Here is a 25,240-nt window from a genome sequence, read left to right as displayed (position 1 = left end):
TATTTTGCCCAGATCCATCAGAGGAATCACTATTTATGGCAAGTATAGCCTTATAAAATGTATTTTTAAAATAATAAGACTTGAAAGTCAAAATTATTCCTTGATCCATGGGATACAGAATGGATGTTGTGTTAGCAGGCATGAAAACAGCATTAATTTCCCTGTACATCTACCTCAGGTCTCTTGGGGGGACCAGGTGCATTATCAATGAGCAGTAACATTTTGAAAGGAATCTTCTTTTCTGAGCAGTAGGTCTCAAGAGTGGGCTTAAGATATTCAGTAAACCATGCTCTAAACAGATGTGCTGTCATCCAGACTTTGTTGTTCCATTTCTAGAGGATGGGCAGAGTTAATTTAGCATAGTTCTTAAGGGCCTTAACAGTTTTGGGATGGTAAACGAGCATTGACTTCAACTTAAAGTCACCAGCTGCATTAGCCCCTAACAAGAGAGTCAGCCTGTCCTTCGAAGTTTTGAGGCCAGGCATCAACTTCTCTTGATATATGAAAGTCCTTGATGGCATCTTCTTCCTGTAGAAGGGTGTTCCATCTCCACTGAAAATCTGTTTAGTGTAGCCATCTTCATCAATGATCTTAGCTAGATATTCTGGATAGCTTGCTGCAGCTTCTACGTCAGCACTTGCTGCTTCACCTTGCACTTTTATGTTATGGAGACGGCTTCTTTCCTTAAACTTCTGAACCAATCTCTGCAAACTTCCAACTTTTCTTCTGTAGCTTCCTTACTTCTCTCAGCCTTCACAGAATGGAAGAGAGTTAGAGTCTTGCTCTGGATTAGGTTTGGTTTAAGGGAATGTTGTGGCTGGTTTGATCTTCTATCCAGACCACTCAAACTTTCTCCATATCAGCAATAATGCTGTTTCGCTTTATTATCATTTGTGTGTTCACTGGAGTAGTACTTTTAATTTCCTTCGAGAACTTTTACTTGTTTTAAAGCTCTCCTTCTTATTCTCCTGTGGCTCTCATCTGGTGGAGCAGCCAGAACACACACAGCATTGATTCGTTAAGTTTACCGATCTTATATAGGTACAGTTCTGTGCACTTCAAAACAACTACAATAGTAACATCAAATATCACTGGTCATACATCACTACAACAGACAATAATAATGAAAAAGCTTGAAATATTGTGAGAATTGCCAAAATGTGAAACAGAGACATGAACTGAGCACGTACTGCGGGGAAAATGGTGCCAAGAGACTTGCTTCATACATGATTGCCACAAACCTTCAATTTGTAAACAATACAGTATCTGTGAATCTCACTAAAGCAAAGCGCAATAAAATGAAGTATGCCCATATATTGCGTATCTATACTTGTAAACGCATTTTACAAGTAGGACTAACATGCAGTGAATAATAAATCTGTTAAAAACTCAGAAAACACCCCCAAACCTAAAATAAAAGCTTAAAAAAATACATAAAATAAAATGAAGTAGCATTTACATATTTTAAAAACTCAGAAAACAATATCAACTGGTGATTTGCCTCTGTGCTCACTGTCTTAGATCTTTGCATTGAAAAGGATCTGTTTTATTTGACACAGCACAGATTCAGTGAAAGCAACAGGTTAGAACACCTTGAAAGAATGGGTAATGTTGGCATGAGAAGCTACTTGTAATCTCTGTTCTAGAATCTTTTATAGTTTAAAATAGTTTTTGTATTGAGTGTTTTAGAAGGTAAGTGGTAAGAAATAAAATGACTACTTTGAGGCAAATTATGTAAAAGAATAATTTAAGGAGGTCGTTCAGGAATAGTTGTTTTAAAAACATGACAGTAGCAAGGTAAATTGCAAGCTTAGAACCTCAAGAAGCAGGGCCGGGCGCGGTGACTCACGCCTGTAATCCCAGCACTGTGGGAGGCCGAGGCAGGCAGATCATCTGAGGTCAGGAGTTCAAGACCAGCCTGGCCATGGTGAAACCCCGTCTCTACTAAAAATACAAAAATTTAGCTGGGCATGGTGGTGCGTGCCTGTAATCCCAGCCACTCAGGAAGCTGAGGCAGGAGAATCGCTTGAACCCGGGAGGCAGAGGTTGCAGTGAGCAGAGATCGTGCCATTGCACTGCAGCCTGGGCAACAAGAGTGAAACTCCATCTCAAAAAAAAAAAAAAAACCTCAAGAAGCAAAAGGGCAAATGCCTTTTGTTCATCTTACCTCCAGGACACTGTAGATGATTAACTATTTATAGCAAATAGGAAGAGAGGATTTTTGAAGATATCTCACATTTTGGTGCTTGCGTTATGTATAAATCCTCTTATTTGAAGTGATCTGAAAAGACCAGTAAACTGGAAAAGCCAGTTAGGGATCCTAAAACCATGTATCGTAAATGTGACACTCACCAATGCTTTGCTGTAGTGGACAAGCCTTCTTCTTTTAGTGTAGAATTATTGGAGTTCCAAGTTGTCTTACTTACGAAAATGGATGATGTTAGGTATTGAGTGGGATTTTCTCTGTTTTTGCTTGTTTGTTTTGTTTTTCAGGCCTTGAAAATTAAGTCTCATAGCTGAAAACAAAAAAGACTTAGTAAACTGCCTCTTAAAATTTACAAAAGTGGCTATGACTGGGGCCAACCCTCTGCCTCTGGGACTGTAGAGAAGAGGTGGGCAAAACCAGCTTTTGTCCACTTATCCCTCTGCCCTACCCTGTGCAAGTGGAAGGCTGGAAAGAAGAGAGAGCCAAACATTTTGGGAAAAGTAGTGTTCCATAAGAGAAATGATCCCCTCTCTCCCAGGGAGGGGAGGCTACATCCTGAATAACTGGGGAGCATCGGCAGGAAATAAGGTTGACATTGCATTCCTGAGCTGAATGTTCAGGTTACTGATCTGCCCTGCTGATACCCAGGTGGGGGAAAGAGCACCAGGGAGCCACCCTCTTGAGTTCCCCATGCATGATGGAAGACGAATTGTGCCTGTTCCCATAGGAGCTGTTTTGGATTGAGATCCTATTCAGCAATGTCTGTTGAGACCCAATGTCCACATCTATCCATGCTCAGGCTTTAAATATTCAGTTACATCATTAATTATAACAATCAATTACTTGCAAAGAGACAATGCCCGTTTTTCCTCTCCCTTCTCCCCATCCTCACACCAGAGGGATAACTAGGGAGAAAGGCAGGAGGATATGAGAGCCATGGGAGAATAAGGAGAGCTTTAAAACAAGAAAAAGCCGTAAGAAGACTGCCTGAAAAACTGGAATGAGATGGTTCTAATGACTAAAAGAATCACACGGTTCTTCGATAAAAATAAGATTTCTGAGGGGGTTGCTAGAGCACAGTTAGTAGCAGTTACTCCAAAATGAAAGCTATCTGATATGTATACTGGAAGAGTTGAAATTTTCACATAAAAACCATACTTTAATAATCCACTCCCATCAAATCGTCTATGGTAGCCTGTGTGTGTGTGTGTGTGTGTGTGTGTGTGTGTGTGTGTGTGTGTTTCTTAAACGAGGACTTATACTCCAGGGAAGCAATCTCAGTAGAGCGCTCTTTAAGATTGTTTTGCTCTACCCACTCCATCTTTTATGTTTCTTCAACCCATGTCTAATTTGGCAGCAATTTTTAAAACAATTTGCATTTATCTAGTCTTTCCAAAGAGATTCAGCGTTTTCGTAACAACAATGTTCTTCTTTTTGCACAAACTCCATTGGCTTATGCAATATTTAGTTAAATCACAAAATTAGAAACACAAGTAAAAGTGGCATCAGTAAGTTTGGAAGCTAACACAAGTAACTCTTGGGAGGTATTCAACCTGAATGGTGCATGCAGAAGTGGGGAACATAGTAGAAACGCTCCTTACCTGACCGCTCTCTGGTGTGTTTGCTTGCTTCACCCTCCATATCAGACTGACTGGCCCACAGCACACAGAAGGCTCACAGCTAATGGGCATCTCATACATTTTTTAAAGCTATGTGAGAAAACATGTCTAACCTCATTGGGTCATCTAGCATCACCGTGTGTGAATGTAAACTATTTTCTTTAAATCATAAGTATCAGTATAATTGATACTTGAGAAGATGCTTATTAGATACTTATTTGGTGTAAAATTACTCACTTCTGATGATCATCAAGGGAAAATGAACAAAATCTCCTTGAATGCAAGCAGTAGGAAGTAACACCATTCATCTCCAAGCAGTAGGAAAAAATTATCCCTCTCTAAAGATCCTTAAACATCATCTACCTCTGTTTTTAACTGCATTTTCTACAGATTTCTAACCCCAATTTAATCAACCATGTGCAGTATGCAATAGTACGTTAATGTCTAAATTTTGTCTGCATGGATCCCTCTAGTAAAGAAAGCTGATATTTAAGAGGCTACATTCAGATGCATGTGTATTATTTCTAGTCCCCATCCAAGAGTCTCCTCATTGAGCTGTTATCTTAATTTCACTTACAATATTATAGCTGTCTCTAGGAATCTGTTTTTGTTTTCCAGCTCCTATTCTGTGAAAGTAACAGAAATCTAATCTCAGTCAATTCAAGTGTTTCCTCCGAGCACATTTTTTTCTAAAACCAAAGATTCTTACATATTACCAAGGAATTGGAAATGGGAAAAATCTGATCCTGAAGATTCTATGTCCTGGCTTTTTCTCACCTGGCAGATCTGTTATTTGTGGCTCAGTGTTGAGGACATGGGAATTAGTTTGCTCTATTCTCATCCCACTAGGGCATGGAGATGGCACCTCCCTTCAAGGCTGCTGGGACACCACCTACCTGGACTCACCATGCATCCACCTCCTGTCAGCACCACGAGCAGACTGGTTGGCAGGGCTGATCTGCTACAGCCTACGCTCTCATCAACTTCTCTTCTGCCTCCTTTCCCGTAATACAGAGAATCTTTTAAAGCCTCTGCTGGAAGCTCCTCTCAAATCCCCAGTTTTCACTCATGCTATTCTCAAACACTTTTATTCCTAGGTCTTCAGAGTATATGCTTTTGAAATACAAAATCTAAGAAAAAATTTGCTGGCTTTTGGATTTCTCCCTTGCCACACCTCTTTCCTGAGAATGAACAGAGATAAACTGTGAATGAAGATGGGGGTGGAAGGGCAGGCAGAAAAGAATGAAATAGCTGGGGGAAAGTAACATCGGATAGTATCTCAATAGCAGCATCACAATCACTTTCCCACTCTTCTTATCTGCAAACTTAATGCAATTATTCTGTCCCCTTCCCAATGGGGTCCCAGGCCAGCCTGCAATTTCTGGTCTCGTATTGGCAAGTACTTTCAAGGATTTAGTTCCACTAACTCCCTGATACACTGCTCAACTGGAGCAATGAAACTTTAACATCAAGGTTATTCAAGGATGACTTATCTGTCCCCAAGTTGTTTCCTAAACCACCGCTCAGTTATTTTCTCCATGTTGTTTCTGTTTTGACGATGGTACTTACCCAAATGTCCAAACTCCAGGCTTCTCACTGTGTGTTCCATTTTAATCAAACTGGACTTCTGCCTTTGTCTTAATTCCAAATTTCATTCCACAAATTTGTCTTTGCCTCTGTGATAGGTAGAATAATCCCCCCTGCCCAAGATGTATATATTCTAATCCTCAGAAACCATGAATATATTATGTTAATGGAATGAAGTTTCCCTCAAAATAGGGAGAGTATCCTGAATTATCTAGATGAGCCCAATGTTACCATAAGGGTTCTTAAAAGTATAAGGGGAGGGAGGAGTAGAAGAGCAGGTCAGAGTGAAGTGATATGAGAAGGACCCTACCCACTGTTGCAGGCTTTGAGGCTTTGAAGATGGAAGATGGGGCCATGAGCCAAGGAATGTGGGCAGTCTTTTGAAGGTGGCAAGGCAAGGGAACAGGATTTTCCCTAGAGTTTCCAGAAAGGAATGTAGCCCTGTGGACACCTTTCTTTTAGCCCTGTGAGACGCACATCAGACTTCTGACTTCCGAAACTGTAAGATGATAAATCGTGTTGTTTTAATCCGCTAAATTAATGGTAATCTATTACAGCAACCATAAAAAATTAATATAATGTCCATCGTGAGACCCACACTTGGTCTTGAAAATCCTTGAAGTAAGAGTTTGGATCCTGCCAGGGCTCTAACCTAAAGATGATTTTTCTCAGGCATCTCCCTTCTGACTTCCTTTGTGATGTGTCCTCATGCTCTATACCTGATGGAGTACCTTACTGCCCTAGACTCTCTTTTGCTGCCCTCTTGCCTGCTAGAAATTTCCAGAGGTTACAGACAGCTTTCCCTGAAAGTTTATCCTCAACAACAATTCTGAGATGTGGCATAGTCCATTTGTTGTCTTGGCATCCTACGTATCTGGTCTGTATCTACTTGACATTGTAAATTGTCTATGTAATATCAGTCAATCCAGATTACAGCCTTGACTATCCTTTTAGAATGTGATTTCCTATCACCTCTGTCTCCCTTAACCCCATGAGTTGCTAATATCTTGATTTCATTTGTGATAATTCCCTGGAGTTCTGCATCAAACATCATGGTAGGGAAGCACATGGAAACCAAACATTCCCTTCCTCTGGACATGTAAACTCCTCATCCAAGAATTACACTTTTATTTTTTACTTTTCACAAACAACCCTTTCTTTTATTAATTATATTCTACCTTAATTACATTTCTGTTATTAACTTTGCCCCAAGTAGATGTAATTGTTGACTTTCATTTTTTACACAACTTGGACAGAATCTCAGATGTATTGTTAGTTTGCACTTTCACATAGTTCTAGTGTCATTTCCAATTTTCTATAATTTTTCTTACAACTCTAGAATTTTGTGTTATCCAGGTCTATATGATATTTAATGAATTCTATAAAGTTAGTAGCAGAAAATGAGGCTGCCTGTGCTTCTTCAACAATTATTAACAATTTTCTATTCTAGCATTCTAAAAAAGGCTTCCATTGCTTAAAAACTTTTGCAGCAATTTTTGGGGTTTCAGTGATATTAAAAACACTTGGACTTTTAAATAGCATTATTTGCATCATTTAATTATTATTTATTGTCACAAACAAGTAGATAACTGGTAGTTTTGATACTTAAATCACTCAAAGAATCCACCATTATATTGATGGCATTATTTTAGTCCATTTAATACATAGTGCATGGCTTCTATTGCTATTTACATTTCTAACTTAGTGGAAGAACTATTAGATGTGATGCATTCTTGAAAAATGGATTCAGAAGCCTGTTTCTTTGAGATGTCACTACCTCCTTTCTCACTTTCAGCTGATTGTCTTGCCTTGTAACCATGGAATATCAAAGGAGCTGAGTGTTCTAGCAAGATAAAAGGTAGAATGTGTCCTTTGTATTTGGCAATTAGGAGATCCCTGGTCACTTTATATAATGCGGTTTGATAGAGACAGAAGCCAAATTGCTGTGGGTTGAGACACGAATGGAAACTGAGACAGTGGGAAAGATGAGAAGCAGAGATGAGAGAGACTGAATGGTAAGGAAAAGGGACAGATGTGCAAAGAGGTGTTTTAGGAAGGGAGAGACTTTATGATATTTATTGGCTAAGAGAAGGAGTCAGCAGAAAGGCAAAGCCTTTCAAGAGAGGTTATGACTGGGGGAGCAGGATCCTGAGGAGAAGGAGGAGATGGAGGGCAACCAGAGGGCTAAAGTGGAAGGCCTGGTCAGTTGCCAGCAAGACGGGAGAACTAGCACTTTTGGAGCCTGGAGGTCGGAAGTTAAGGATGGGCATGAATAAAGATATATTCATAGGGAGGCGGGACTGAAAGTTAAATCATCCTCCACAAAGAAAGAGGCTTTGTCATCTGCTAAGAGGGTGGAGGTCATGGAGTAAATGATGCCTTGAGGAGAATAGTGAAGATTTACAACATTCGTGGAGAAGAACGTGAGAGAAATCTGAGACAGGACAAGTGAAATAATCAAGGAGTGGTACTGTGCGTCCAACTGAGATTGACTTTGTGAGTAGGTAGTAGTGCCTAGCTGTGTGGTTGTGTGATTTCTGCCAGCAGTGTTCAGTCTCTAGATGTAAAAGCAGAGAATGTAAGTGATGGCAATAATCCAGAGATTGTTTTTTTGGGGGGGAAGGTGGGGGATGGAAATAATTATAGGATGGGGCTATGAGGGCATTCAAAGTAGAGGTCCAGATTGTATAGGGGAGTAAGGGAGGCCAGGAGAGAGATGACAGACTGGAAGAAAATAGGACAAACAGCACCCTCATCTGATGCTCACAACAACCCTCCAGACGAATAGTTTAATCAGCCAAACTTTGAAGATGAGGAAATTGTGGCTTTGAGATATTAGGTGACTTCTATGGTGAGATACCTAGAGAAGTAACCAAAATGAGCTACACCTTTTCTACTCTATTGTGTCTAACCTTTCAGGGCCCCACCGACCTAGCTCCATTCCTTTCTCTGCACCCAAGAGTATATAAGGGAATATTTTTGCATATTTTGCAAATTTAACTCAAGTAACCTTAAGCTTCACCAATCCGTACCCACACAAATGAAGTCACAGCAACCCAAATTTTGTTTGCCTATTGCTTCTCCCTTTGTAATATAGCACTTCACTTCCAGACAAAACTTTCTGTCTCAAGCATTGTTTGGACTCTCTGAGGGTGTGTTACATTTACTCATGAACATGCCCACTCCCATTAGGCACTTTCTGCATTGCTGGGTGACAGTCCAGGCCAGTGCTCTGTTAGAACCTCCATGGTACCATGCAGTCACCTATGACTTACAGAGAAAATTCCTTATAAATAAAGACAACAAGGCACAGAAACGTTAATCACTTATCCATAATAACAAATCTAGTAAGTAGCAGAGCTGAAATTAAAACTCAAGTAGTCTGTTTATATTGCAATCTTTTTTAGGCTTTCAGTACCAATGTTATACTTTCTTCATAAAATACTTTGGGGAATGTTCTTCTTTTCCTAAGCTTTGGAAAAATATAAACATCAGTGGAATTGTCTGTGCTTCTAAGGTTTTGTAGAATTCCCCTGTGAAGCTCACTGGACTTTGAAACTCATCACCAATTTTAGTTCCCCTATGAAAGTCAGACTATTTAAGTTTTCTATCTCTTCTGGAGTTTGTTCTTGATTGTCTTGTTCTTAGTCTTTTTTGGTTTTTAAATTTATTTTCAGGGTGTTTTGCAAGGTAATCTCTTAACTTATTTATTTTCCCTAATCTGTGGTTTCTGTGGCTATTTCTAATTGTCATCTGTTATTTTATGCATTCATAATTTCCTACTTAAAAAAATTACATTAGCTTATTGCTTACTCATTTTGTTCTTTTTTAACAAAACATTTTTGGTTATTTATTTATTAAAAATTTTTTTTGGTTCTGATTTTATTTTTAGATTTTTCTTTATTAAGTCCTCTTTTCTCCTTTAGTTGGATGCTTTATTACATTTCATTATTTTTTATATATTTTCAGCAATAAATTTTACTCTGATCACTGATTTAGCTCTAGCCTATATGTGCTGGTATATAGTATTTTCTTTATCTCTTTTTTGGCTAGAAATTCTTTGAAATTTACTCAAGAATATTTAAGGGAAAGGTATTTTTTTTTAATTTCCAGGTGAAAAGAACTTTTTAAAATAAATTGTTATTAACTTCAAGTTATAGCACTGTGATCAGAAAAGGTTTTCTGTACCAATTCTGTCTTTTGAAAGTCATTACATTTTTTGGCAAAATAAACTTTCTAAATTGAAAAAAAAAAAGAAAAGAAAGTTATTACATTTTTTCTAGTGGCCTAATATGTAGCCAATTTCCCCGACAATTCTGTGGATACTCAAAGGAAGGTGTAATCTCTATTTTCATTGCATACTGTTCAATATATTTCCATATTGTATAGTTTGGGTCTTCTATAGCTTTAATTTTGATTTTGGTCATCTTGCTCTATCTTGGATTATCTTGAACAGAACACAGAGTTGTCACCAAATCTCAGGAGTTTTTTTTTCTTTAAAGAGTAAGTTAAGCCTATTTACATGTTTTTATATGACAGCTACATCTGTTCTTGATTTCCTCATTTCAGTGTTACTTTCTTGTTTTGTACTGATAGAATTACTATTCTTATATCCTTTTCTTTGCTTTATATCATAATTCTTTCTGTTGACATCACTGGCCATTTAGATTCCTTCAAGAAGGAAGTTTCAAGTAACCTCACCAGATAAGGAAACTCCATCAGCTGAAATGCTGGCTGAGGACACAAGGAACATGGAATAGGTAGTAAAAAAAAAAAGGAATTTATAAAGATCAACTATAAATTTGTGACCAATTATAGAAATAGGGACTTAGAAGTCAAGCATATTCTTTCTTGTTTCTTATGCACATATACATGTAGTATTGTAGAAGGCAGAGTTCTAAGATGGCCTCTTAAGATTTCTGACTCCCAGTGTATTTACACCTTCTCCCAGTTATTCAATCAAACAGGAATCTAAATACTGCTATGAAGAGATTATTCTTTTCAGATTTAATCAAGGCCCCAAGTCAGTCGCTAAGATTATCTGGGTGGGCCTGACCTAATTACGTGAGAGCTTTAAAAGCAGAGATTTTTCTCCAGCTAGTCACAGAGGGGAAGTCAACAATTCAAAGCATATGAAGGATGCAGCATGCCCTTCCCGGCTTGAGGATGGAGGGGTTATGTGGCAAGAAACTCAGGTAGCCTCTAGGAGTTGAGAACAGCTCCTAGTTGGCATCCAGCAAAGAAAATGGAATCTCAGTCCTATTACAACAAGGAACTGAATTCTACCAACAAGAATGAGCTTGGAGGCATGATTTTCCTCAGAGCCTCTAGAATAGAACTCAGTCTAGCTGAACTCTTGATTTCAGCCTTGTGATGTCTTGAGCAGAGAATCCAGCCATGCTGTATTAGACTTTCGACCTACAGAATTGTGAGCTAATAAATGGATGACCTTTTAAGCCACTAAGTTGGTGCTAACTTATTGTGCAATAACAAGAACTAACACAAGTGTTCACTTATTCCTTTTTTTAATCCTTTCCCTTCCCTCTCATTGTTTTGTATAAGGACCGTTCTTTAACTTTACAATTTAAACTTTAGGTGTAATCGTGACCGAAAGGGAGATGTAATTAACATCATCTAGAAATAGAAACCATGATTGTTTTCCAGAGATGGATATAGTGACTGATAAGATATCTTCATTTTGTGGGGAGAGGATAAGAGCAGAAAAGTGTTATTAGTGTTGTATAAAAGGTGAAATATATAAAGAAGAGTGTGTGTGGATGCTACATAGCCATAAGGGTGGAGTGAACTATTGTCTCTCACCTCCAAGCCTATACTTCTATACTCTTTGCAATGATGCTGAGACTCTGCAAAATTCTCCTTTGTCATTTGGCTTCCTCTTAGGTTCTGCTGATAGGAAGCACTAGAGAAAGATTAGATGGCAGTGTTACCAGAAAGGGGTCCTGATCCAGACCCCAAGAGAGAGTTCTTGGACTTCGTGCAAGAAAGAATTCTAGGCGAGTCGGTAAAGTGAAAGCAAGTTTATTAAGAAAGCGAAGGAATAAAAGAATGACTACTCCATAGGCAAAGCAGCAGCATGGGCTGCTCAACTGAGAATACTTATAGTTATTTCTTGATTATATGCTAAACAAGGGGTGGATTATTCATGAGTTTTCTGGGAAAGAGGTGAGTAATTCCCAGAACTGAGGATTCCTCCCTACTTTAGACTGTATATGGTAACTTCCCCATGTTGCCATGGCATTTGTAAACTGCCATGGTGCTGGTGGGAGTGTCTTTTAGCATGCATTCTAATTAGTGTACAATACGCAGTGAGGATGACCAGAAGTCACTTTCATCGCAGTCTTGGTTTTAGTGGGTTTTGGCTGGCTTCTTTACTGCATCCTGTTTTATCAGCATGGTCTTTGTGACCTGTATCTCGTGCTGACCTCCTATGTCATCTTGTGACAAAGAATGCCTTAACCTCCTGAAAATGCAGCCTGTTAGGTCTTAGCCTCATTTTACCCAGCCCCTATTCAAGATGAAGTCTCTCTGGTTTAAATGCCTCTGACAGCAGGAAAGGAAGAGACTTCTTTTCTTGTTATTTTGTTTATTATTCCTCCTAGCAACGACCCTTCATTGTTATAGCAGCAGTTGGTTCCAATCTTCAGCTTCTCTTGGAACTTTTGGAACGGACCTCATCACACCCCTTCAGAGGGTCATATCTACACCTCAGAGCCCTAAGCTGTAGCTCCTCAGAGACTGTGTTTTGAGCTGTGAGTCCCAGTAGCCCAAGATACTTTTTTGTTTCCCTATTATTGCTGTGTCATCTCAGTCTCTCCTTTTTGCTTTTCAGCACTCTAATACCTGTAATCTATGTCCTAAATGAAATGATCTCTGTTGAAACAACTAGTGTCGTTTCTGTTTTCCTGACTTGACCTTGAATGATGTAATCTTAAATAATTCTATCACATGGACTCACCTCAGAGCCTAATGAAGGGCCTCACACATTGTGTATATTTTATAGGTGTTGGTTGAATTAAATAATGAATTTTTGGATGACTAAAGTGTATTTTTTTTTTTTTTTTTTTTCTGAGACGGAGTCTCGCTCTGTCGCCCAGGCTGGAGTGCAGTGGCCAGATCTCAGCTCACTGCAAGCTCCGCCTCCCGGGTTCACGCCATTCTCCGGCCTCAGCCTCCCGAGTAGCTGGGACTACAGGCGCCCGCCACCTCGCCTGGCTAGTTTTTTGTATTTCTTAATAGAGACGGGGTTTCACCGTGTTAGCCAGGATGGTCTCGATCTCCTGACCTCGTGATCCGCCCATCTTGGCCTCCCAAAGTGCTGGGATTACAGGCTTGAGCCACCGCGCCCGGCCTAAAGTGTATTTTTTTCAGGAAGGATCGTAGTATACAAGATCACAAGTAGTTTGAGTGCAGACAACAGTGTGCTAAGAAGGACAAAATGTGATTTCTACCTTAAAAGCAGGATGTGGAAAGTTCTATTATAGAGGCACAAAGTGCTAAGGAATAGAGAAAGGTGATAATTCTACTGCAGGAGGTGGAAGAACATAGATAAACCATAAAAGACTTTATGAAGGAAGTAAACACTAAACAATGGGTGAATTCTTGACAGATGGATGGGTTAAGGGAATTTCAAGTGAAGGGAATTGATTGAACAAGTTTCAGAGGCTGGAAATAGAAATATTTGTTCAAGTAATGGCAAATAGTATAACAGATTTTAAGAAGGCCAATGTAGTAGAGTGCAAAGGGAACCATAGTGAGTCATTAGGTTGGAAATTAGAGTCATGCTAGAATCAGCTGTGGCTCTCCAGAGCCTATGGTAACTATGAAAGACATCATATCTAGAAACTCCATGAGGATCATGTATATGTTGCTTATTGTTGAGCCCTAGCTTAGCATAGGTGTATCTCTATTGCATAGAATAGGTATAATTAGCATAGCACCTGCCACATAATAGGAATACAATAACATATAATTGAATAAATATTCACTGGAATTAGCAACAAGGATGCCAATGGTAGCCTTGAGGAAATGACTTCAGTGAAATATTGAGAGGGTGTGACAGACCAGTTCTCCATTAGCAACCAGAGCAGTCAGCCTTCACCAATATCTTAGTGTAACTCTAATGAATGTACAAGTTAAACATTAAAGAACCGGTGCCTTAGTACAAAGACTAGAATGTACAAACAGGTCCCTTAAGACCCTGCCTGGGCTTTCTTAGACCTTAAAGTTTAATAAAAATAATGGAGACATTCTTGCACACCTTGTACCAGGACCTACTTTAGATTAAATAACTTTTGCAAGTCCCTGAAGTAGTTGTCTAGACCTTGGACCCTAGTTAAGATTAGGTAGAGTGAAACACTTTGGCTTTCAGCTTGTAGGTGCACTGAATGTATATAAGCACTAGAAAAAACTTGTAACTTTGAGTTGGTATGATGAGTTGGTCTGATGAGTTACTCCGACCTTCTTCCTGTAACTGGTTGCAGAAATAAACTCCTTTATGAATGTATATAAGTACTAGAAAAAACTTGTAACTTTGAGTTGGTATGATGAGTTAGTCTGATGAGTTACTCCGACCTTCTCCCTGTAACTGGTTGTAGAAATAAACTCCCTTGTTTCCCAGTCTGTCTGCATCTTGTTATTGGACCACGAGAACAAGCAGCCTGACCTTGTTCTGTCTGGGAACAGGGGGAGGATTCATAATCCTAAAAGTAGATGAATTGATATTTTGGATGAGTTTGCAGTTGTTCTATTTCTAGTAATTAAACAGTTTTAAAAGTTGCAGTTCAGGATTTTAATATTTAACCTTACCTAGCTACAAAAGTGTGTGTACCAGCAAAACAGAGGAGCAAACTAAGATGAGGCAGCTATGTATTCCAGTCCGCAAAGACTCCAACTCAGGACACAGGCAAAGGGAATTCCTAGGGTGAGAGGGAAGAACATTCCAGAAAGGCAAGTAGCTCATGAAGGAAATTAAAATATTTTACCCCAAGATATATTACTTTGGCATATTTTGAGATGGCTATCAGAGAGTCAGCAAACAAAAGTGGCCTTGTAAAGCCGTCTTTTGTGGCAGAAATTCACATCTGTAGACCATCTACATTGATACAGTCAGATCTTCCCTTGTTGGGATCTAGGAAGGATTAACTGAGAGTCTGACACCTAAAGATCTAAAAAAAAAAACAAAAAACTCACTTCCCATTTATTCTGTCTGAGGGCTGCTATCTGTAAGATTTCACCTGCATTACAAGATCACATTCATATGCCAAGCCTCCTCTTATCTCCCTTCCATAATCTGTCCTGACACTATAACCTGATTTACCACTATAACTTGTGTTTGTTTGGTCATGCTCTGAGACCACATTCTTTCTATAATATCAAGATGGTATCTAAGCTTTGTACTTTGTTGTGGGGTTGGATCTTCATTCTGAAGGCTCTCGGGTATACATATTAAATAAAATGTGCATGCCTTTTCTCCTGTTAACCAATGTGCCTCATGTCGGTGATTTTTCAGGGAACCGTTCCCTTGGCCACCATAGGGAAAAGCTAGCAATAAGTGATACTTACAGAGAAATCAAAGCAAAGGCAATTATTAGCATTAGGTAAAACAAAAGTAGGAAAGGAATAATAATATTAGTATGCCACATTTACCAGCTATGAATTGTGTTTGCATAGGCAAATTCATGTAAATGCTGAATATCGATTTAGCCAAAAATTGTAATATAACAATGTTTGGAGATAGGAGTGGGGAGCAAAAAGAATGGTATAAAAGAACTAACTCCTGATCCATCATTATAGGAAGTAAATAATGTCTAAAACTGATAAAATATAATATCATACACGTGTTATTTTGGAGAAGTGAATTATATATAAGTGCCGGAAGAGGCTGGGTGCAGGGGCTCACACCTCTAATCCCAACACTTTGGGAGGCCAGGGTGGGTAGATTACTTGAACCTAGGAGTTCAAGACCAGCCTGCTAACATGGTGAAACCCCATCTCTACAGAAAATACAAAAATTAGCTGGGCATTATGGTATAACCGCCCAAGAGGTTCTTCCTGCCCACTGCATAAAGAAAGACTACCACATTGTAGTAGAGAAAGACTTTAGCATACATGAGGCTGGCCATGACCTCCATGGGAAAAGGAGTTTGTGCTCAAATCACCTCATCCAAAGCTCGTAGGTTAGGGGTTTTTCTTTTCTTTTCTTTCTTTCTTTTTTTTTTTTTTTTTTTTTCATGTTCACAATGATTTTTTTAAATAAATCAATAGAATAATGAGGCATCACATGACCCAGTGAAACATCTCAGCTTCATACATGTAGTTTAAAAACAATGTGGCTTAGCAGCTGGACATGAAGAAAAGATATGAACATTTCAGTAGACAGAAGACTTGATATCACCAATAGTAAATGTCCTCTTACCTCCAAAATGTCTCTCCCACCCAATAATTAATGTGTCCTAGACTATATTAGCAGAATTATCATATCTACACTCTAAAAGATAATTATTCAATTCTATTCTACACCAGTCAAGACATTCCATGAAAACTACAAGAGGAGAATATCAAATACAATCATATTTGCATCTATACCCATATCTATATCTATCTATGTGCTACCACAAACTACAGACACTCCTGGCATTGTATTTTTAAGTTGATGATTATACAGAATGTTTAAAAACCACTGGGCTACACCATGAAGCAGATTTGATCAGTAGAAGCCATTTGAGCTGGTTTCGTGTCCTTTTGCCATTTTCCCATAATTTTCTTATTTGTTTGGCTGCTTTTTTTTTCAGTACAAACATACATACACACACCAATTACATTTACATCCATACATTTATCTGTATCTGTCTACCTACATATTAAAAACCATAAATTTACTGATACTTTCAATCCCAATCTAGTACCACAGATCACAGGGATCATTCCAGTTTCTTCTCTTTCTGCACTTGTAATTTCCTTCTCAGATAGTGAAAAACCTGGCTTTCAGTAACCTTAAATATATTTACCTATTTGATCAATCCCAGTATATGTAGCTTATCTCCCATCTTCCCTGCCACTCCCTCCCTGCTCTGACTCTGATTCCCATTCCAAGCCATTCTCCTATAAGATGCCTGCCTTAACCAGCTCGGGCTCTGACACTCCACATCAGAACACACTCCTTCCTCACATGAATGCTGTCTCTACCCAGTGCGGGTTCTGACACCCATACTGGGCTATGTTAGCTCTGTAGCACCTCCCATACCGAAGATGATTTAGGATTGAATTGTTCAGGAAGGGATGGGAAAGGAGAGAAAGTGAGAGAAGAAAAAATAAAAGAAATCAAAAGAAGAAAAACTGGACTTTTGGTAGAGAAGAAAAATAGATGAGGGTAGATTAGAGACACAATTTAGGAATCTAGGAATCTTGCATTCCAAGTAAAGGATAACGATAGTTTTATAGGATTGTGGCAGTGAGATAGAAGTGAATCAAGTTGAGAAATGTTTAGGAAGTAAAATGGACGGAACTTGATGATAGATTCAATATAATGCATGAGAGAAAGGGAGAGACCGTGTTGAGGATGACTCAAAGGTTTCCAGCTTCATAGCTTTATGGATAATGATACCATTGCAGAGTAAAGGAACACTGGAAAAGAACCATATTCTACATATCCACATATTTCATTATTTCGTACATAGCATTAACATATCTCCCTTGAATTATAGTTATTTATAGGCATATAGGTTTCTGATATAAAGGCTTTTCAGAGGTTTGCAAACTAAGGCCCGCAGGTCAAATTAAGACCTGTTTAAATCTCCTTAAGCTGATAAGCAACTTCAGCAAACTCTCAGGATGCAAAATCAATGTGCAAAAGTCACAAGCATTCTTATACACCAATAACAGACAGAGAGCCAAATCATGAATGAGCTCCCATTCACAATTGCTTCAAAGAGAATAAAATACCTAGGAATCCAACTTACAAGGGATGTGAAGGTTAGAGGGTTTTCAAAGGCAGTTTAAGGGAAGAGGTGGGGGGGTGGCCAGGTAACAGTTGCTTGCTGCTGATTGGTTGGGGTGCAAATGAAATGATAGTGGGTCAAAGCTGTCCTTCTGTGGGCTGAATCGCTTCTAGGTGGGGCCACAGGAGCCCCGCCAGGTGGGGGTCCGGGTGGAGCCATGAGTGGTCAGACATGCAGAAGTCTGAAAGGATCTCTCAAAAGGCCAATCTTAGGTTCTACAACAGTGATGTTATTTGCAAGAGTAATTAGGAAAGTTGCATATCTTATAACCTCTGGAATAATGGTTGGCAATTGTTCATGTCTGCACCGTAGCAGGAATCAGGCTCCTCTCCTCCCCACAGCCTGCTGGCCTGCTATTAGCGTTACAAAAGCGATTGAGTTTTGGGGCAAGACCTATTTCATTTAAACTATAGCCTGGCTCTACTGTCCAGGAATAATTAAGGGAAAGGCAAAAGCGAGGCGGTTGTTGGGGGAGGGGGGTTGCACAGTTAGCTCTGGTAACTGCTATATAATTTTTCTCACGAATAATAATAATACTGTTACAATTTTTCTCCCTAATAATAATTTTTGCAAAGGTGATTTCAGTGGCACGCGTCTGTAGTCCCAGCTACTCGGGGAGCCTAGGGCAGGAGGATGGATGGAGTCCATGAGGGAAGTCAGGGCTGCAGTGAGCTGTGATCGCACCACTGCACTCCAGCCTGGGTGACAGAGTGAGACCCGGTCTCAGAAAAAAAAAAAGTGCCAGAAGAAACAACTAAAAGAGTCTAACTAAAGTGGTTGCTTCTGGGGAGGTGAATAAAGGAGAATGCAGATTGGTAGAGCAGACAGGGGGCCATTGTTAATACTATGTGGCTTTTAAAAAAAAAAAACTGTGTGCATGTATTACATTGATAATTAATTTTAAGTGAAAATTTCTGGAAGCATACTCAAACTATTAACAATAGATACCTCTGAGAAGTGGGCTTGCCAGGGAAGTGGCCTTTTATTTCTCAGTTTAAATCTCTGTGCTATTTGAATTTTTCACAATGGACATGCATTACTTTTATAATTAAAATAATAGTAACAACAATATTAATAAAAATATGACTATCAGTTGACATCGGAAATAGGCACTTCAGTAAAAGTTAGCAATAACTTCTTCTCCAAGATCAAGGTAAATTTGGAGGGCAGAGATGAGACAGCAGGGGACCCTCTTAAAGGCTTGTAGGTCCCCCCAAGCATGTAAATAAAGGAAAATCTTTGTAACCACCCAATGGGTTCACCTTGCCCGCTGCCTAGACAGAGCCAATTTATCAAGACAGGGGAAATGCGATGGAGAAAGAGTAATTCACTCAGGGCCGGCTGTGTGGGAGACTGGAGTTTTATTATTACTCAAATCAGTCTCCCCACGCATTTCGGAATAGGAATTTTTAAAGATAATTTGGTGGGTAGTGGGGGTTGGGAAGTGGAGAGTGCTGATTGGTCAGGTTGGAGACGGAATCATGGGGGGGTCGAAGTGAGATTTTCTTGCTGTCTTCCGTTCCCCAGTGGGATTACAGAACTGGTTGAGCCAGATTACTGGTCTGGGTGGTGTCAGCTGATCCATCCAGTGCAGAGTCTGCAAAATCTCTCAAGCACTGATCTTAGGCTTGACAATAGTGATGTTATCCCCAGGAGCAATTTGGGGAGATCCAAACTCTTGGAGCCAGAAGCTGCATGACCCCTAAACCGTAATTTCTAATCTTGTAGCTAATTTGTTAGTCCTGCAAAGGCAGACTGGTTCCCAGGCAAGAAGGGGGTCTTTTTGGGAAAGGCCTATTATCAGTTTTGTTTCAGAGTGAAACCATGAACTGGATTCCTTCCCAAAGTTCGTTCGGTCTACACTCAGGAATTAACGAGGACAGGTTAAAGGTTAGAAGCAACATGGAGTCAGTTAGGTCTGATCTCTTTCACTGTCATCATTTCCTCAGTTATAATTTTTGCAAAGGCTGTTTCATCTTGAGTTCTGGCAAGGGAAATTCCATGTAGCTAGCTCTGAGAAGTAAATGAGCAACTAGATAAGGGAAAAGGGAATAGTAGCTTAAAACAATAGGCAAGGATGTTACAGTCATGGGACGTCTGGTTCTCTACAGAAACGAAAGATAACATCTTAACATATGTCCCTAAGTTGTTTTTCAGAAACCCTGGACCCCCACCAAATAGATCTGCTGGCACATAGACCTCAGATAAGGGAGAATGGATGACTGAACTCTGGCTACCATTCTTTGTTCTAAAGTTATTTTGGGGGGTCCTGGAGGAAGCTAGATCCACAAGCCAGAGTTAACATTCTTTTCTGCTGACCCAAAATTTTTAAACAAAGATTATCTTTCTTAACCAATTGCAAATCAGAAAAATCTTTGAATCTGCCTATGATCTGTAAGTCCCTGCTTCGAATTAGCCCACCTCTTAAGGTCAAACCAATACAGAATCTCCATTTATTAATTTACAAATTTGCCTGTAACTTCTGCACTCCTGAAAATTTTCCCTGCCTTTAAAAGCCCTTGCTTATAAGCCATCAGGGAGGTCGGGTCTTAAGCAGGAGCTGCCTGGTTTGATGCCCTGCAAATAAACATCCTTCTTTTACTTCTGTAAACCTTGGTGTGGATATTTGCCCTTACTGTGCCAGGTGAGCAGACCCTAGTCTGGTTCCGTAACAGAAATGGTTGAAATTCACAGTTAGCATGGAGATATCTTATATAGTGCCTCCAACCCTTTCGCCACAGTGCCACAGTGTCAAAGTACCAGGTGGAAATTTTTTCTTACCTTAAGACCGTAACTGTTTTAGGAAAGTGTTTCTGAACAATGAAATAGCTATCTGGTAGGAGAAGGGACAGAAAAAAAACCCTGAAATCTTAGGTAACTCCTAATCCAGGCAGGCAGTGAGATATTTTCAGTCTCATTCCCTCTGTTGGTTGTCATTTTAACCTAGTATTTGTTAAGGCCCTCAGTGGGTTGGATGATGTTTGACATCAAATGCAATGGCCTGAATCAATTTTAAAATCTCATCAGTATGTCAATCCCATTTATTCAGTAGACATAGAATATGAAGGCCTCTTACGGGCATTATAAATAGATGATAAGGAAGTTTATCAACTACTCGAGGCAAAGAGGACATGATCTCTCTCTTCTGCCTCTTTCCCTCTCTCTCTATCTGTTTCTCTAACAAACAAGCACATGCACACACACACACACACACACACACACACACACACACACCCCCACCCCTGGAAAACATGAGCTTCCTTGTCTAAATCTCCATGGAATGACTCCTACCTTGAAGCAGCACCAACCTGACAATAATGTAATCAGTGATGTTATTTGAGGGGGTCTGAGAAAGACTTCCTCTCCCCCATTCAAAAACAACTCCTTCCCTAGACACAAAATCTCCATAAACTTCGTAGGCATAAATGCAGCAATTGTGAGGAAATGTCTTTTAAATGAGCACAAAATGCTCTTGTAAGTGACAGGGTATTATGTTTTAACTATGCAGTTTCCCCTAAGTGCCTGGTGCAATAAAGTAAAGTGTTATGAGTCACCCGAGTTTTAAGTTTGGTCCTGGGTCTCCTTTTTTCTATCCACACTTATCTCCCTAGGGACTCAGGGGAGAAAGAAGGCCTTGAGTAATACATTTGGCCCTTATTGCCATTTAGTGGTATTCAAAGCCATGGTACTGAGTGGGCTTAATGCAGTGTCCCCCAGGAGACATGGAGCAAAGTCCAGATACATTTTTGATTGTCATAATTGGGAAATTTGCTATTGGAATCTAGTAGGTAGAGACCAGGGATACTGCTCAACATCCTACAATGCACAGACAACCTCCTCTCAACAAAGAAATTATCTGGCCCAAAAGGTCAATAGTACTGATTTTGAGAAACCCTGACCTAAGTATGTCTGTTGTATCAGGTAATAATTATTTTTCTGCTGGCATATAACAGAAACTTCTGAAAGGGTGACTTAGACTTAGAAGGCAATGATGGGATTTTTTTTTTCTAGTAACAAAAAGAAGAAGTCCAGAGGTAACTAGTTCAGTACTGGTATTGCTTTAAAGGCAGTCATGAAATATCAAGACATCTTCTAGCTTCCTGCTCTCCATCTGTAATATTTAGCTATTGTGTCTCTGTGGGCCAAGGCCCTTGGCCCCCTAAAGGGTGGCTAAAAAATCACTGACATGAGACAGATTGATTCATAAGAAAAAAGGCATACAAATATATTTAATGTATACATGGGCACCTTCAGAATGAAGACCCAAACTCCCAATGATATACAAAAGCTAATATACCATCTTGAGGTTACAGAAAGAATGGAGGCATGGATCCTGGTAAAACAGATTATGAGAGGGGGAGAAGAGGAATTCCATTGAGGGGATCACTACAGAAAATGAATGGATCCAGGAACAGAGATTAATTTGTAAATATTTCTCCTTGGAATTTAAATTATCCTTGGAGATAGTCATTATACTTGTAAACTGGTCTGCTCAGGTGTGGTCACATCTTGGTCTTCTTTTCTGCAGTAGACTATGAGATAACAGAGAAGGGAAGAAAAAGACTTCAGCTTCTTGGGAGAGATGGTTATGGAGGCAGGGAGGTCAGAGAGACCTTGAGGCCTCTTCACTTAAGCATGTCAAAATGCCATACTTTGGGGTATTGGTTTCTAAGTCCAAACATCCTCATGGACACAAGGAAGCTGCTGAACCTTCAACCATCATATACAAGAATAATCAGGGAGAGCAAAGGGCAAATGATGCAAACCAGCAATGTCTGCCCCTTTTTGTGAGAAAAACAATAGCTTTTCCAGAATCCCTATTTGATAGCATTCCTCTTTTCTCTCTCTTTCTTATTAGACAGAATGGAGTTTCATAACCACCCTTAAGAGAAAGGGAGTCTGTGAAAGTTGGACTGTGAGCTAGGTATATTGTCCCTTTAAACAATATCAAGGTGCTATTTATATGGATAAATGTGAGCATGCATATATTGGGTAGAGAACTAGCAATATCTGCCTCACCTATATACTTTTAAATGAATTTTGGAAGGCTAAAAAGTGTTGAAACCACCTTTGCAAAGATGATGACAGTGAGAGAAATCTAACATGGCTGACTCCATCTTGCTTCTAGCCTCACAGGCTGGCAGTCTTCACTCATCCCGGGCATAGGCCAATCTAACCATGGGAGGAATTTGCTTTATAGTTTAACTTTAAAGCAAATATGATAATAATTCCTCCCTAAAACAGATCCCCTCCTTGTTGGGAGCTAAAACTGCCTTTGTAAGATTAATGAAAGGCCACAAGATTAGGACTATGAGAGGGGCCTGAAATGTGTTAAGATATAGGCATAGTTAAATGATAACCAGCCATTGTTCTGGAGGTCACAAGATTTGTAACTTCCCATTTACCCCTGTAGATAACATCACTATTGTAGAACCTAAGATTAGCATTTAGAAATGTCTTTTCAAGGTTGGGCATGGTGGCTCACGCCTGTAATCCTAGCACTTTGGGAGGCTGAGGCGGGCAGATCGCAGGTCAAGAGATCAAGAGCATCCTGGCCAACATGGTGAAACACCATCTCTACTAAAAGTACAAAAATTAGCTGGGCTTGGTGGCACACACCTGTAGTCCCAGCTACTTGGGAGGCTGAGGCAGGAGAATCACTTAAGCCTTGGAGGCAGAGGTTGCAGTGAGCCAAGATCACGCCACTGCACTCTAGCCTAGTGACAGAGAGAGACTCCGTCTCAAAAAAAAAAAAAAAAAAGAAAAAAAGAAATGTCTTTTAAGACTTGCATTTCTAATGACTGGCTGATTCCACCTGTTCCCATAACTTGTGACTCAACCAGTTCTGTGGGCCCCACCCAGAGGCTGACTCAGTGCATGAGGACTGCATTCAACACTCCCATGATTTTGTGCCCAACCAATCAACATTCCCCATTCCCTAGCCCCCTGTCCACCAAACTATTCTTGAAAAACCTTAACATCTGAACCTTCAGGGAGACTGAATTGAGTAATAACTCCATCTGTCGAGTGGCTGGCCTTGTGTTAATAAAACACTTTCTCTGCCACAATAGCACAGTCTCAGTGAATTGGTTGTGCCTGTACAGTGGGCAGGAAGAACTCATCAGGTGGTTACAGTGCTCGGTTCTTTGATTAGAGGAATATATAAAAGTATCTTTACATAAAATTTAAGAGCATGTGCTATTTTAAGAAATGCTTATATGAACTGAATTAACTATAATACTGTACTACAGATGTGCTGAAAAGCTGAATTTCAAGTATGTTAGTATGGTAGTCAGGTTATGTTATGTCATGTTGTGGTAGTAAGTGAACCCTCAAATTGCAGTGGCCTACATCAACAAAGATTAGCTCTCATGTCACCTAACTGTTATATGTTATTGCTGGCTCTGTCTTCATTCTGGAACCCAGACTGATAGAAAAGCCATCAGTGGTGAAGGAAATAAAAATACTTCATACCGAAATATATTTCTTTGAGATGGCTGTTTAGAGGGCCTGCAAACAGAAGCAGCCCTGAGAAGCTGTCTTTTGTGAAGATTTGCATCTATAGAGAAAATCTGCATTGATGCAGGCAGGCTTTCTCTGAGGCTTTCCTTTGTATGGATTTAGAAAATATGAACGGAGAGTCTGACATCTGTAGGTCTGAAAGAATCATTTACTATCTATTCTCTCTGAGAGTTGCTACCTGTGAGGTTTCATCTACATAACAAGACCACCTTTGCTAGCCAGGCCTCCTCTTCTCTCCCTCATAACTGGTCTTACTACCATAACCTGATTTGCCACCATAACCTGTTTTGGGCCATGCTCTGAGCCCCCATTCTTCCTGTAACCTCAAGAAGATATAGAAGCTTCTATATCCCATTGAGGGGAGGGTTGAGTAATCACTGTGGTTCTCCCCATACATGTTAATAAATTTGTATGCCTTTTCTCCTATTAATCTGCCTTTTTTCAATTGATTTCTCCATGAACCTTCAGAGGGCAAAAGGAAAGTTTTCCCTTGCCCCTTACAGTAGCAAAATGACCATTGGCCATTAGATATGGCCATTAAAACATTGCCATTAGACATGGCAAAAAGAAAAGCCATGGTGCTTCATATGATTACCTTTAAAGCTTCTGTTTGGATGTGACTCATGTAATCTCCATCTGTATTTTGTTGGCAAATAGAAACCTTATGACCTCTCTGAAGTTTACTAAAGTGGGGATGTATAAATCCTCCCACTGGGCTCTCCCAATGGAAGGGAAGAAAACCAGATAGATACATTTGGCCATAGTTAGATGTTGTTCTCCTTGGTGTATGACACTATAATAGGGCTAACATGGCCCAATTCTGTTTCATAGATTATCCTCCCCATAATAAAAATAGAGTGTAGCAATTATTTAAAAGCCACATTTAGAAAAACCACAATGCACCATTTTCATCATTCATTCAATGGATATTTATTCATTTTGTAGTTCACATTTGTGCAGAACCTGATGGGTTCTTCTTGCCCACCACACAGGTAAAGCCAATTCATTGAGACCAAAGTATAGCAGTAGAGAAAGAGTTTAATAATTGCAGGGCCAGCCAAGTGGAAGGATGGGAGACATTTCTCGAATCTGCCTCCCTGAAAGCTTGGAGGCTAGGGTTTTTCAAGAATAGTTTAGTGGTCAGGGGACTAGGGAATGGAGAATGTTAATTGGTTGGGTCAAGGATGAAATCATAGGGTCTGGAAAGTACCTCAAACACCAATCTTAGGTTTTACAATAGTGATGTTATCTATAGGAGCAATTAAGGAGTTTTTAAATGTTGTAATCTC

This window comes from Macaca mulatta, chromosome X (genome assembly GCF_049350105.2).
Source record: "Macaca mulatta isolate MMU2019108-1 chromosome X, T2T-MMU8v2.0, whole genome shotgun sequence".
Taxonomy (NCBI): Eukaryota; Metazoa; Chordata; class Mammalia; order Primates; family Cercopithecidae; genus Macaca; species Macaca mulatta.
Note: the sequence above shows the minus strand (reverse complement) of the source record.